The sequence below is a fragment of the Lycium barbarum genome, chromosome 12, assembly GCF_019175385.1.
Source record: "Lycium barbarum isolate Lr01 chromosome 12, ASM1917538v2, whole genome shotgun sequence".
In the NCBI taxonomy this organism is placed as follows: domain Eukaryota; kingdom Viridiplantae; phylum Streptophyta; class Magnoliopsida; order Solanales; family Solanaceae; genus Lycium; species Lycium barbarum.
The window spans coordinates 12,344,628-12,361,324 of record NC_083348.1 but is presented as its reverse complement, the minus strand read 5'-3'; the positions used below and the strand labels follow the sequence as shown (position 1 = coordinate 12,361,324).

Sequence of the window (16,697 nt, the reverse complement as noted above, 5' to 3'; positions counted from 1 at the left end):
CTATCACTAGCTTCACTAGAGGTTCCTTTCCTTTTATGTATCTTGGATGTCCCATATCTCATACAAGGAAGAGAAAATCTGATTTTTCTGAATTAATCAAGAAAGTCAAAGACAAGTTACAAGCATGGAAGGGCAAATTGTTATCTCCTCGTGGCAAGGCAGTATTAATCAATAGTGTCCTACAGAGTATTCCAATACACTTATTATCAGCCATAAAGCCTCCTAAATGTGTTATTAAGGAGATTCATCAGATTTTTGCAAAAACTTTCTGGTGTAATAAAAAGGACTCTAAGTCAAGGCATTGGGTTGGTTGGTTGAAAATGTGTTTACCTAAGGAGGAAGGTGGATTGGGCTTTAGATCTTTATTTGATGTGTCTAAGGCTTTATGTGCAAAATTATGGTGGAGGTTGAGTACATCTAATACATTATGGGCAAATTTCATGTGGAATAAATACTGCAAGAAGCAGTATCCGCAGTATGTGCAATGGAAAGGTGGTACACAAGTGTGGAAAATGGTCCTAGAGGCTAGGGACAATATTGAACAAGTGATCTGGTAGGAAACAAAGAGTGGAACAACTAATATTTGGTTTGATAATTGGACCAAATTACGTGCTCTACACTATGTATTGCCTGATATTCCAATTGATGAATCTATGAAAGATGTTAAAGACCTGATAGGAGGTAATGAATGGAATGTTAGCATATTACAACATCTTTTTCAAAATGATGTAGTAGAGTACATTCTAGAGGAGTTGGAGTTGAGAGAAATTTCAGAGCAGTGGGATAAAACATGGTGGATGATGACTAGCACTGGTAAATTCACAGTTTCTAGTGCATGGGACCTGCTTAGACAAAGAGATCATGTTTCTGAGGACTATAAGAACATATGGCTGAAGGGTCTTCCTTTTAAGATCTCTTTCTGCTTATGGAGGTTATGGGAATTCAAGCTACCTGTGGATGAAGTTCTAGCAACTATTGGAATTAATATAGTTTCTAGATGCTATTGTTGCATAGAACCTAGACAGGAGACAACAGACCATCTATTTTTAATAGGAGATTTTGCTAAAACTGTATGAAATTGGTTTAGTAGTTCTGCAGGAATATTGATGAACTGCTGTCAAGTGAAACATGCAGTGAAATTATAGTGGAATGCAAAGTGTCATTATATGTTGAGACCAATACAAAAGGCAGTACTTGCAGTCATTCTTTAGCAGATCTGGAAGTGGAGAAACACAAGACTACATGGGGGTAATATGTCAATGTATATAGTTCTGCATGGGATTAATCAAAATATTTATCTGCTATGCAGGATAAGATTTCCTTCAATGGAGAATATTCCTCACAAATGGCCTGATATCATTAACTATTTTGAATCATTTAGACCTGTTATCAGGACACTTGTAGTGAAATGGCAATTGCCAGTAAGGGGTTGGTTCAAATGTAATACAGATGGTACTGCTAGAGGAAATCCAGGCCCTAGTTCCATTGCCTTTTGTGTTAGAAATGAGGAGGGTAATCTTATATATGCAGCAGGGCAAACTATTGCAGATGGCAATAATCTCATAGCAGAAGATTTGGCCATCAATAAGGGAGTTGACTACTGCATTTCTCATCAGCTTGTTCCTCTAGTTGTGGAAACTGATTCTTTGGCTATGAAGATGTTCATTTCTGGAACATGGGAGGTTCCGTCGAGCATTACTTTGGTGGTTCAAGAGATTAACAGATCAAAGAGGGGAAATATGGTGATTGTGGAGCACATATACAGAGAAGGAAATGGCTTGGCAGACTTTTTAACTAACTATGTTTTTTATTTTGCAGGTACACAACACTTTCATAATTTTCAGGATCTTTCAATCAAGGCTAAAAGACTTCTCAATATGGACAAAGCTCAATTTTACTAATCTTAGGATCAGACATGGGAAGGATAATAAATTACATGAGTTATAGCTTGAATCAGACATTGCTACTGATTCTGTTAAGACAATGAAATAACTATGATGCATGTCTAGGCCATTTATACTTCTTGTGTTGAAATAGAGATGAACTGGTGAGGAATCTTGTTATGGGTGGCATTAGTGTGCATGCATGCTCATTCCCAGGCAGGAAGTCTCAACATGTTCAACAAAGCTTCAACACTTTCCTGGAAATGGCAACAGATTGGATCAGTGACCATTAGAGCAAAAAGAGCATAGTAAGCTGATACTATCCTAGATGTCTGAAGCAAATTCACATGACTGAAGTCCATACCACCTGGTGAGAGCTTGGAGGTGTGAAAGATGGATGCAAGTCAAGACTATAGGACCTCTAGCAGCTTTATTTATGTTTGATGTTGTAATGATTTTCTTTTTTTTTGCTCTAGCTTTCTTTTGTTTTCTTTTTCTTACTAACCACTTGGTTAGTTTCTGTACAGTTTGTTTGATTTTTAATAAATTTCCACTATTTTGGTGGTTTTCTTTTAAAAAAAAAACATGAATGCGAAAATATCATAAATGAGCCAAAATGGCTATCCGACTCTGAACATCTGACATGACATGCCTGACTAGTTTAGTCTATGAAACCTCTACATAAGTCTGAACATGAAAACATATTCGCTGGGACAAGGCCCTAGCATATCTTTAAATGCAAATCTTATGATGAAAATAATAAATAATAAATGTCTAAGCACCGGAAGAGAAGGGGATCACCAATAAGCTAACAAGTGCGAGATCCTACTAGGTAGGTGCGTCGTCCTGAAAATCAGTACCTGCATAGTGAAATGCAAGCCCCCGGTCAATAAAAAGGGACGTCAGCACATTGAATGTACTGGTATGTAAAGCAACTGAAAGAAATAACATGAGACAAGAAATATATATATATATATATATATATATATATATATATATATATATACCCACGTGGTGAAATGTCCTCCTTACATACCATGTTTTACTCATGTTATATACATATATATATGTATGTATATAACATGAGTAAAACATGGTATGTAAGGAGGACATTTCATAAACTGACAACATGATATCACCACGTGGGTACGTGGAGTCTGGTACCTGGACTAGCAAAGCCCCTATACTTTGCCAGGGTATAAGGTTTAACGTGTCTGATGGATCCAATCAGTGAAAAATTAAGGAATCGTCCTAACTGGGCGGAGCGATCCTTGTCCTATGGTGGCTACGTAGTTTGAGGCTATCTGAGTCTTCTCGGTAATTTGTGCAACTCCCATAAACATGAACATGATATAGTTGGCTAAGAAGCCTTTGATTTTCGTGACATAACTTGTAAACATGGTTACATGAAATAACTTGTAGGCATGCTTTGAAATGATATAACATAAACATGGTTCATATCAATTAGCTTGTAAAACATGGGTTTGAACAATATAGTTACATAATATACTTGCATGAAAACATGTAAAGCATGTGGAGTATTTTCTTGAAAATAACATAATTATTTATAACTTTTATGTAGGAACACATGAAATACAAAGTATGGGTTTTTATGGATTACAGACAGATTCTCAATAATCATAATGATGTGTCAAGAACACAAATGAAGAATTTATAACACTTTAATACATAATATAACATGGGACATGGACCAAGGGTTATTATGAACATGGTCAAAACCCTAGTTTTCGTAAAGCTTCATAATTTATGGAAGAAGAAGCGTGGGGAAGAACAATAATGTTCCCACACGTAGATAGCAATCCTACATACCTGGTAGTGCTCAAAACTCGAAGTAAAAAATCCGAACTTTGTAGAAAATCCCAAAGCTTTAGTCTTGAATCCTTTATATGGGTTTTCTTGAAAACCCTAAGTTAAAAAGGAGTGAATTCTTGTTTAGGAATCATGGATACATGTTAGAATTAACTTGAATGGCTTGGAGTAACTTACCTTGGTGAATTTCAATGGATGGAAAAGAAGATTTCATCCTAGGGCTGGTGGGATTGTGAAAAGTGAAAAATATAATTGAACCTTCGTTTTTATAGTTTCTGGCCAACGCGGGTAAAGTACGGCCCGAATGTACGTCCCGTACTTCAAAGTACGGCTCGTAAATCTTGGTTGTATATTGGGTCCAATTTCTAGTAACGATTTAAATTCGACTGGGGAAGTACGGGCTCAAAGTACATCCCGTACTTCAAAGTACAACACGTACTTCTCTGCCCATACTTAGGTTTTTCACCCTTGATGCTCTCTGCCAATTCCTCTCTAAGTACGCCCACCAAAGTATGGGTCGTACATTGGTCGTAAAACGTACAATTGATGTACTAGGGTCAAATTTTCCAATTCTAACACTTGTCTTGGTTTCTATCTCTCGAATCATGAACGTAAGCTCGCTAGGGTACGGGGTGTTACACTATGAGGGTTAGTTCCTAGGTTGCAAAAGCATTATTGTAAGGGAAAGGGATTATGAGAGTTAATTCCTAGCTTACGATAGAGTTGTATCATGATGTTGCTCGGTTAGTGGAGTTGAAATCCTAGATGTGTAGATCGTAGTTTTTAATCCCTTGAGCAAGGAGTTTTCCACGGTAAAAAAAGTGCCTTCTTTACTTACTGCATTGCATAAGGGAACTGGTACACAACCAGGTTCCTCCATATATTATTTGGTGGACGCACAACCTATAACACAATGTATCATGCAAAATGAGTATGAATGCAATGCATAACATCAATCTCAAATGTAAGCATATCAAATATCAATCGCGACTCTGCATGAGCACATATCACAATATCAATACCGAATCAAGTTCTTTCCTTTATCAATGATGATGCCAAGATAAGTGAGAGACGAACGTATCACAACAAAAACATGACAATTTAGCAACAATTCCAATACTACACACATGACAACAAGCCAAATCACAAAAACGAGGCAACAAGCCTACAAAGTCAACAACAACACCAACCTAAGAACATCCATCCCAACTTCATACCAAAGGCTTAACATGATTTATCCGTCAATAACTAACTCTACATATGCTTCACTAACTAGAGTCTAACCAAAAAGGTATGCCATAACCTACGTTGCTGCCAAGTTGGTGCCAAGAACAGTCAAATTTGAGCCTTGCCCTTCCGAAGAGCCTATGAATACTCAAAATCTAGTCATTACTGAAATCTAAGTTAGAAATAAGGAACAACGGTACCTATATTGCTATAAATTCGTTCGAATCAAAATAAACAAAGGAAAAGAGGGAAATCGGACCCACAAGGGTAAAACATGTATTTCAAAAGATAGAATTGGTAACCCAACGTTCTAGAAGTTCAATTCTACTCTCCAATTGCTACTTTAGCTCAATCATTGATCAATTTCATCATTCAAGGCAAACCCCTCCAAATTAGGCACAAATCCTAGCTTGTCCATATTCAATTTCTCAACTCAAATTGAAGATTCAGGCCTATTGGTTACTAAAGACATTCCATGCTTAGATTAGTCAAATCCATCAATTAATCTCACATTCAAAGCCTAAAATTCAAATAACAAAATTAAGGTTGAAACACATCTTTTCCAACTAGCTTTCTATATTTTCACTATAGATTTCAAGCTTAGGAAAGTAAGTAATCGATAACAAGGTGGAAGAGACTTACCCGAAGATGAATCCACTCAGAAAACACTTCAAATCGCCCTTGAGTCACTTTGGAGAATTAATGGGAAATGAAGGGTTTAGTTTAGGAAATTAATGATTCTGGAATAGCATCTTCCGCTGCAGCGGAAGTGGTCCTGCTGCCGCGCATTCGTCTCGGCGGAATACCATCGGCTGGGGCGGATTTTTTTTAAATCACAGAGTTCCCGTGCCAATGGACCAAGCCCTGCTGAGGTGGGTCTGCTGGGCCAAGACATCAGTAACTAGTAAAATTCTGGTTTTTCACCAAGTTCACCCTAAATCCCGACATACATCCGAGACCACCCAGATACAAAAAAATATTCACACATACATAAAAACATGCTACAAACTAGCTCGTGTCTCGAAATTCCCATCAGAGGTATATTTAACCAAGTCAACCCCCAATGGCCAAAAACCAACTTCCAATCAATAGCCCAAACGTTCCCGAGCCTCTACTAGAGTACTAGACGTGAGGACGGGATAGGACCCCGCTGTGCCCAAATATGTACCCAAAATAATAAGCCAAATAGCACCTCCGGAATAATGGAGTGCTCCTGTAAATCTGCTAATGGCTCCTATGGATATGCACCGTCTCCCTGTCTACCTGTGGGCATGAACACAGTGTCCAAAGAAAACAAACGTCAGTACGAACATTGTACTGAGTATGTAAGGCATAAACAATAATGGTATATCAATGAAATACGGAGACATCGGGTGAAGAGTGATTTGTAACTGAAGGTCACTTAAAACTGAAATAATGCATGCTAACTTACTTCATAATCATCATCATATCATGTATGCATATATGTACAAGCTGCCCGACCATATAGGTACGGTGTGATAATCATTAGCCCGCGTCTAGGCCTCTTGCGTCCGGGGTACCATCTTATGCTGCCCACTAGTGGTGTCTGCCCATGCCATCTAGACATGGTGTATACGCTGCCCGCCTTAGCGGTATCTGCCCGGCCATGTAGGCATCGTGTAATATCATCATCACATACTTATCATGAATCATGCATAAGACCCAAGACAAAGTGTACAACTATCGAGGTGACATAAGGTGGTGAACCCTCAATTCCGTTATGGAGCATGCATAAGTATTCTGCCTTACCTTGAAGGAATTAGCATATAAGGTGAGTGTATACAATGAACAACATCAATGGTTCATAAAAAGAATCATTAGCTTTGTAGGAACATAATATCATGGGCCTTAGACTCTTTAGACTCAGAATTAAGATCATCATTATCATGCTCGTAACATATCTCTTATCTTAACTCATATGAAGCACTTTAGTAAGATTGACTCATAATTTTCGGGATGTAAGAAAGTCATGAAGAGATAGGGAATACCATGTCATAAGAATCATGCCTTAGAAAGGAGGGACTAGCCTTACATACCTCTTTCGTTTAGCTACTCTATCACTTGAACGTTCCTCTCCAATATTCACGTTTTTGCCTTCAAGAAAGTTAATACTCATGTTAGATAATCGATAACATAAGCGTGTTTGAACTAAAGCTAGAGAAAATTGGACAGTATCTCCTTTGTTTCTACTAATTTTTCCATATCATATATTAACTCCCAACCGTCAATAATAACATTCATAATATCATCATCAATAACTTTTTTCAAATTCATCATTATCCAATCCCCACAAATTCCTCTCAAGGTCATCCATAATCATCATCATAATACAACATTACATTCATTTTCATCTAACGTTTCTCTCATGCTCTTAACATCATCCATAATGTAATTACAATCACAACATATCAAGAATCATGATTCATATTAATCTACTACTCACAATTGCCACTAATCTCATATTTTGTAACCCATTTTCCATCTTTTTCCATAATCCAAGTGTTTCAACTTTTTAATACTTTAAACAACATGGAATAATCATAAAACTCACCTTTGAATGTGTAGAAACGTGTTTTGGTTGGCAATACTTCACTTGAAGAAAAACCTAGCTTCAACTTCCAAGGGATTTCTTGATTCTAGCAACTCCAAAGAGCCTCCTTGCACTTGATTCACTTGAATTTATGATATGAACCTTTGATTTCCCTTGTATTCTTGAAAATGAAATGTATGGAATGTTCTAGAGGCTTGGAGAGAAGCGGAGAAGTGAGGAGAATGATTATAATGAGGTGGGAACACATATAAATACTTGGAAATACTCAGCCCGTCGGGACTTATACAGACCGCTTATACGGTCCGTATAACATTGTACGGTCCGTATAAGTGTCCGTGGTTCACCACCATGGAAAAGATTCTTGTTGTTGGGTTATACGGACCCTTATACGGTCTGTATAAAGTTCCACGGTTCGTGTAAGGTGGTCATGTAAGTCACAGTTTTTCTGAAGTTGCCCTCGTCGTTTCGTTTGATCTCCAATCCTTATACAACTTTCTTAACACTTGTTTAATACTTCATTAATGATCTAAACATCCCTATAACTCCTCCTCAAGGCCTTACCAAACAATTCTTAACGCAATAACTTACGAAACCTTTCCTAAACCCCACTTATACTCCACTTATCCTTATCAATCCTTATTTCATCAATTCATATGACTTCAAAATCTTAATGTAGGCATTCCAAGACTACTAAATATCTGTCTTATAATCTTAAGAACTTCCTATTATCCTTAAGTTCACATTGGTTCATTCAGTACACGACGACATGAAATTTTCAAGGTGTAACACTCTTCCCCCCTTTTGGAACATCCGTCCTCGAATGTTAAGCACTCTGGAATTCTATAAAAATTTCGCCAGAGTTTCCCTTATACTATGGCACTACCATCCTGTCACAACATCCCACAATAATGTTGCCTCACAGGGCCACAACATAATAGCAATAATAATATAAGTTGGCCACACACGACCCATATGCATAAAAAGAAAACATACATACCTCAAAATATTAATGTTTCATTTTGGATCTCTTCTGAGGGTTGGAATAAGTGCGAGTACTTGGACTTCATACTCTCTTCTGCTTCCCAAGTCATTTCTTCTCTATGGTTATTTCGCCATAAGACTTTAACTGAGGCCACTTCCTTATATCGAAGTTTCCGTACTTGCCTGTCTAATATGGCAATGGGCACTTCTTCATATACTAGATTTTCTGTCACTTAAACATCGTCTATTGGGACAATCCTCGTAGGATCACCAACACACTTGCGGTGCATTGAAACATGGAAAACTAGATGGACTGATTCGAGTTCTGGAGGCAAGTCCAATTCATAAGCTACTTGACCCACCTTGCGGATAATCTTATAGGGTCCAATATATCGAGGACTTAACTTTCCTTTCTTGCCAAATCTCATCACACCTTTCATTGGTGACACTTTTAAGAACACCCAATCATCAACTTGAAATTCAAGATCTCGCCGGCGATTGTTCGCATAAGATTTTTGGTGACTTTGGGTCAATAATCTATCTCGAATCACCCTGACTTTTTCTACCGCTTGCTGAATCAACTCAGGGCCTATTAGTTGTACTTCTCCTATTTCAAACCATCCAATTGGGGATCTACACTTCCTTCCATATAAAGCTTCATAAGGAGACATTTGGATACTGGAATGGTAGCTATTGTTGTATGCAAACTTGATTAGAGGTAAGTAATCATCCCAACTACCACCGAAATCTAGTACACATGCTCGTAGCATATCTTCCAAGGTCAGAATAGTACGTTTAGCTTGCCTATCAGTTTGCGGATGGAATTCCGTGCTGAGCTTTACTTGAGTACCTATACCTTCTTGAAAAGATTTCTAGAACTTAGCTGTAAATTGCGCTCCTCTATCTGTGATAATGGATATCGGAATACCATGGAGTCGCACAATTTCCTTGAGATACAACCTTACATAATCTTCTGCTGAGTATGTGGTTCTGATTGGAAGAAAATGAGTTACTTTCGTGAGTTTGTCCACGATCACCCATATGGAATCGTATTTTCCTCGGGAACGAGGTAATCCCACAATAAAATCCATGTTGATCACTTTCCATTTCCAAGTAGGGATTTCCATTGCTTGCAATAATCCTCCTGGCTTTTGGTGTTCAATTTTCACTTGCTGGCAATTTTGACATTGGGCTACAAATTCTGCTATGTCTCTCTTCATGTCATCCCACCAATATATTAACTTGAGATCATGATACATCCTTGTTACACCTAGGTGAATAGAATACCGAGAATAATGACCTTCTTTTAGAATTTGATGGCACAATTCTGCAACATTCGGAACACATAACCTGCCTCGGTATCTAAGAATTCCATCCATAGAAGTTTCAAATGGAGACTTATCTTTTTCATGAAGTGTGTCTCTACAATGGCTCAACTGAGGATCTTCATATTGACGCTCTTTTACTTCCATATTCAGGGACGAAACTGTGGGATCATTAATACCAATCCCTGCACTCCCTGAATCAATTAAACGTACTCCAAGATTAGCTAGTTGGTGGAGCTCATAAATTAATTCTTTCTTCTCCGGAGGAACTTCACATAGGCTGCCCATAGATCGGCGGCTAAGCGCATCGGCTATTATATTTGCCTTTCCGGGGTTGTATAAAATGCTTACATCATAGTCTTTCAATAATTCTAACCACCGCCTCTGCTGCAGATTTAACTCCTTCTGTTTGAAAATGTATTGAAGACTCTTGTGATCTGTATATATATCAGCATGCACACCATACAAGTAATGTCTCCACATCTTTAATGCATAGATAACCGCAACCAATTTGAGATCATGAGTTGGGTAGTTCTTTTCATGTTTCCGCAGCTGTCTCAAGACATAAATAATGACTTTACCGTGCTGCATCAGTACACATTCTAACCTGACGCCGGAAGCATCACAATATACAACATAACCATCTGGCCCTTCTGGGAGTGTCAGGACTGGGGCTGAGGTCAATCTATCCTTCAACTCTTGGAAGTTGCGTTCACAAGAATCACTCCACTGAAACTTAGCTGACTTTTGGGTTAGCTTTGTCAATGGGGCTGAAATAGAGAAAAATCCTTCTACGAACCTTCTATAGTACCCTGCCAATCCCAGAAAACTACGGACTTCTGTAGGCGTCGTAGGCCTTGGCCAAGTCTTCACAGCTTCAATTTTCTGAGTGTCATCTCGAATGCCATCATCTGAAATAACATGACCCAGAAATGTCACAGAATTCAGCCAAAACTCGCACTTTGAGAATTTTGCATCCAATTCTCGAGGCCGAGGAATTCCAAGAACAATACGTAAATGATCGGCATGTTCTGATTCTGTGCGAGACTATACCAGAATATCGTCAATGAAGACTATTACGAATAAATCCAAGAGAGGCCTGAATACATTATTCATCAAATTCATGAACACTGCCGGAGCATTGGTTAACCCAAACGACATCACCCGGAATTCATAATGGCCATATCTTGTTCTGAAAGCTGTTTTAGGAATATATCCTTCATTAACTCTCACTTGGTGATAACCTGACCTCAAGTCTATTTTGGAAAACCACTTGGCACCTTGTAGTTGATCAAACAAATCATCAATCCTTGGAAGAGGATATTTGTTCTTTATCGTCACCTTATTCAACTGCCTATAATCGATGCACATTCGTAGGGAGCCATCTTTCTTTTTCACAAATAGGACTGGTGCTCCCCACGGTGATGAACTGGGTCTAATAAATCCCTTCTCAAGCAAATCTTTCAACTGTGCCTTTAATTCTTTCAATTCTGCCAGAGCCATTCGGTAAGGAGGAATAGAAATAGGCTTGGTGTCTGGCAACACATCAATAGCAAAATCAATCTCACTTTCCGGGGGAAGACCTGGAAGTTCATCTGGAAATACATCCGGAAATTCATTCACTATCGAAACGGATTGGAAAGTTGGCGACTTTGCTTCGGTGTCATGTACTCGGACTAAGTGATAAATGTTGCCCTTAGCTATCATCTTTCTTGCCTTAAGGTAGGAAATAAACCTACCTCTTGGAGAAGCTGTATTACCCTTCCATTCAAGCACGAGCTCTCCCAGGAATTGAAATCGAACTACTTTCATTCGGCAATCCGCATTAGCATAACATGAGGCCAACCAATCCATACCCATAATCACATCGAAATCTAACATTTCCAGCTCAACTAAATCAGCTTCAGTCTGGCGGTCGCATATCATAAGTAAACAATCATTGTACACTTGTCAAGCTATCACGGGATCACCAATCGGAGTAGACACCTCGAAAGGTTTAATTGGCTCAGGTTTCACCCCAATACGACCAGCAACATACGGAGTTATATAAGATAGGGTAGAACCCAGATCTATCAATGCATACAAATCATAGGAAAATACGGATAATGTACTCGTAACTACATCCGAGGAGGACTCAAGATCCTGTCGCCCAGCTAAAGCATACATACGGGGCTGAGTGGCACCTGAAGTAGATGCTCCCCCTCTGTCTCTACCTCGACCTACTGGAATCTGGGGAGTCTGCCCTACCGGGCACACTGAAGAGGAAACAGCTGCTGATCCTATAGGCTGGACCCCAACCCTACCACTCATTGATGGGAAATCTCACATCATGTGCCCAACCTGGCCACAGGCATAGCAAGCATCTGAACCTTAGCGACACTGTCCGAAATGTAGTCTACCGCACTGGCTGTATCGCGGTACTGGGGGTCTCCTCTGGCTATAATCTCCCCCAAACTGAGAATTTGAGGCCCTCGAACTCTGACCCTGTCTTGAACGAAATGAGCGATCAAATCTCTTACCTGTAAATCGTGGAGGTGCACTAGTCTCTGACTGGCTTAAATGTCTGGGATATGCCTGCCTTGATCCCCCTCTATAATCACTTCCTGCCTCCATCGATCTGGCCCACGTACTTTGCCCTCTATCAATATCACGATCACCCCTTTGCGGATGTTGTTGTCCTTCTAAATTCTGGGCATGAGCTTGAATGCGGGAATTATGCATCCCATCTTACAACGAGGCCGTCAAGCAGTCCTTGAACAAATGTGGCCCTAAGCCACTCACAAATCTGTGCACTCTATCTCCCATATTGGCCACCATAGTCGGGGCATATCTAGCCAATGAATTAAACTGAAGGCTATACTCCCGGGCACTCATATTTCCTTGTTTCAAATTTAAGAACCTATCCGCTCTAGCTCGGCGGACCTCGGGTGGCAAATAATGGAGGATAAAGGCGTCTACAAATTCTTGCCAAACGGGAGGAGGCGCATCCTCTTTTCTTGATGATTGCCAATTATTGTACTATAATACCGCCACGTCTCGGAGTCTGTAAGATGCCAACTCCACAGATTCAGTTTCGGAGGCATGAATAATCTTCAATGTTCTCAGCATCTCATCAGTAAAGCCTTGCGGGTCTTCATCCGGCTTTGACCCGAAAAACTCCGGAGGATTCAAACTCATGAAATCGCGAGCTCTGGTACTAGCTGCCCGATCACTTGGACCTGCATTCTGCCGCTGTGCCTGGACGGCAACTAATTGCGTCAATAAATGAATAGCCTCGTTAACTTGTTGACCCGAAGTAGCCGGTGGAGCAACTGGAGGCATAGGAGCTGGAGCTGAAGCCCCTTCCTGTTCTTCTATAATAGGCGGAGTGGAGGAAGTATTAGATAGAGCCTCATTATGTGATTCGCCCTCTTCTATATTCATTGGCGACTCTCTTTCTACCGGCCTTTTCATCGTAGTCTTGCCCTTCTGGGTGGCTGTAGCTTTTCCCTTTGGCGGCATTTCTGAAATCAAAGCACACTATTAAGGAGGATAAAATCTTATAACACAGCTCTATCGCACGATCTCTTAAGATAAAAGATGGTCATTTTTCCTAAATGCCCTGTAGCCTCTTGTTTATTAGTGTGGCGCGCAACATACCATATACAAGACTCTACTAGACACAACTCGTAGACACTTCCTAAGACTGAACTGCTCTGATACCACTTTTGTCACGACCCGACTAGGGGCCATGACAGGTACCCGGGGCTAACCACCGAGCACCACTCATTCTATTACTCATCATACTCATTAAGCGTACATTCATTAATTTTATACTCAAATCATAGGAAAACCATTTTTCATTTGGAAACATAACTACTTTTACATACATAAGCCCTTTGGCTATCAAAATAATATATATACAATAAGGACATCATGAGACCATACTACCCATACATACGTATCTACGAGCCTCTACTAGAGTACTAGACATGAGGACGGGATAGGACCCCGCCGTGCCCAACTATGTACACAAAATAATAAGCCAAATAGCACCTCCGGAATAATGGAGTGCTCTTGTAAATCTGCTGATGGCTCCTATGGATCTGCACCGTCTCCCTTTCTACCTCTGGGCATGAACACAGCGTCCAAAGAAAATGGACGTCAGTACGAACATTGTACTGAGTATATAAGGCATAATAATGCTATATCAATGAAATACAGAGACATCGAGTGAAGAGCGATCTATAACTGATGGTCACTTAAAACTGAAATAATGCATACTAACTTACTTCATAATCATCATCATATCATATATGGATATATGTATAAGATGCCCGACCATATAGGTACGGTGAGATAATCATTAGCCCACGTCTAGACCTCCCGCGTCCGAGGTACCATCTCATGCTGCCCACTAGTGGTTTCTGCCCTCGCCATCTCGACATGGTATATACGCTGCCCGCCTTAGCGGTGTCTCCCCGGCCATGTAGGCACGGTGTAATATCATGGTCACATACTTATCATGAATCATGTATAAGACCCAAGACAAACTGTACAGCTATCGAGGTGACATAAGGTTGTGAACCCCCGATTCCGTTATGAAGCATGTTTAAGTATTCTGCCTCACCTTGAAGGAATTAGCATATAAGGTGAGTGTATACAATGAACAACATCAATGGATCATAATAAGAATAATTAGCTTTGTAGGAACATAATATCATGGGCCTTAGACTCTTTAGACTCAGACTTAACATCATCATTATAATGCTCGTAACATATCTCTTATCTTATCTCATATGAAGCTCTTTACTAAGATTGACTCATAATTTTCGGGATGTAGGAAAGTCATGAAGAGATAGGGAATACCATGTCATAATAATCATGCCTTAGAATGAAGGGACTAGCCTTACATACCTCTTTCATTTAGCTACTCTATCACTTGAACGTTCCTCTCCAGTATTTACATTTTTGCCTTCAAGAGTTCATACTCATATTAGATAATCGATAACATAAGCGTGTTTGAACTAAAGCTAAAGAAAATTGGGCAGTATCTCCTTTATTTCTACTAGTTTTTCCATATCATATATTAACTCCTAAATGTCAATAATAACATTCATACTATCATTATCAATAAATTTTGTTAAATTCATCATTATCCAATCCCCACAAATTCCTCTCAAGGTCATCCATAATCATGATCATAATACAACATTACATTCATTTTCATCTAACATTTCTCTCATGCTCTTAACATCATCCGTAACGTAATTACAATCACAAAATATCAAGAATCATGATTCATATTAATCTACTACTCACAATTTCCACTAATCTCATATTTTGTAACCCATTTTCCATCTTTTTCCATAATCCAATTGTTTCAACTTTTCAATACTTTAAACAGCATGGAATAATCATAAAACACACCTTTGAATGTGTAGGAACGGGTTTTGGTTTGCAATAATTCACTTGAAGAAAACCCTAGCTTCAACTTCCAAGGGATTTCTTGATTCTAGCAACCCCAAAGAGCCTCCTTGCACTTGATTCACTTGAATTTATGATATGAACCTTTGATTTCCCTTGTATTCTTGAAAATGAAATGTATGGAATGTTCTAGAGGCTTGGAGAGAAGTGGAGAAGTGTGGAAAATGATTAAAATGAGGTGGGAACACATTTAAATACTTGGAAATACTCAGCCCGTCGGGACTTATACGGACCACTTATACGGTCCGTATAACATTGTACGGTCTGTATAAGTGTTCGTGGTTCATCACCATGGAAAACATTCTTGCTGTTCGGTTATACGGACCCTTATACGGTCCGTATAAAGTTTCACGGTCCGTGTAAGGTGGTCGTGTAACTCACTATTTTTATGAAGTTGTCCTCGTCATTTCGTTTGATCTCCTACCCTTATACAAACTTATTAACACTTGTTTAATACTTCATTAATGATCTAAACATCCCTATAACTCATCCTCAAGGCCTTACCAAATAATTCTTAACGCAATAACTTACGAAACCTTTCCTAAACCCCACTTATACTCCACTTATCCTTATTTCATCAAATCATATGACTTCAAAATCTTAACGTATACATTCCAAGAATAATAAATATGCGTCTCATAGTCTTAAGAACTTCCTATTATCGTTAAGCTCGCATTGGTTCATTCAATACACGACGACATGAAATTTCCAAGGTGTAACACTTATGCATTGTTTAATATATATATATATATATATATATATATATATATATATATATATATATATATATATTTAGTCATATTGATCAAGTTTAACACACACTAATCCAGATTTGACACAAATAGTTAATAGGATGACCAATCATAGTAGGTTTTTATCCATATTAGCATGATTGGCAGACTTCTAAGTCAAAGCATAACACTCATCAGATGTCATAGCAGTGAACCAACAGACTTAAATTTAGAGAACAAGCAAGGATCAGCATCCTAATACACATAATAGGCATGATAATGGTCCTTGTTAGAGCCTAATCAGATGGGATTCAAACTAAATAAGTGGTATTTACACACTTTGAACATGATTACCTTAAGCTAGATAACATGATTTAAACAGGCTTGGACACTTAGCCTTAACTTACTTAGCCCCTTTTTACAATGCCATTATCACATTTAATAAGGTGTAAGACTTCATCTAACATACTAAATGAACTAACAGGATTGTAAACAGGATTATATCATAAGCTTAGGAGAGTAATAGGCAGAAATTAGGCTAAACGTATGTTTAACAACAAGCTTTAAGACTGATAACACCTAAACCATTCCTAACCAATCTAATCAACTTATTCAACCAAATAGCACACAAAATAGGCTTAGTCAAACTAGCTACACATAACTAACACATAAATTTTAACTA

General features: G+C 38.8%; 1 long non-coding RNA gene across 1 annotated transcript; it reads right to left on the bottom strand.

The window, feature by feature from the left end:
* Positions 1–1,849: 1,849 nt before the first annotated feature.
* LOC132623392 (uncharacterized) lies at positions 1,850–6,197 on the bottom strand. The gene is made up of 3 exons (XR_009576224.1): positions 5,583–6,197; positions 2,685–2,743; positions 1,850–2,140 (listed from the first exon to the last, which is right to left on the bottom strand). It is a non-coding gene; the product is annotated as an uncharacterized LOC132623392 (long non-coding RNA).
* Positions 6,198–16,697: the final 10,500 nt, after the last annotated feature.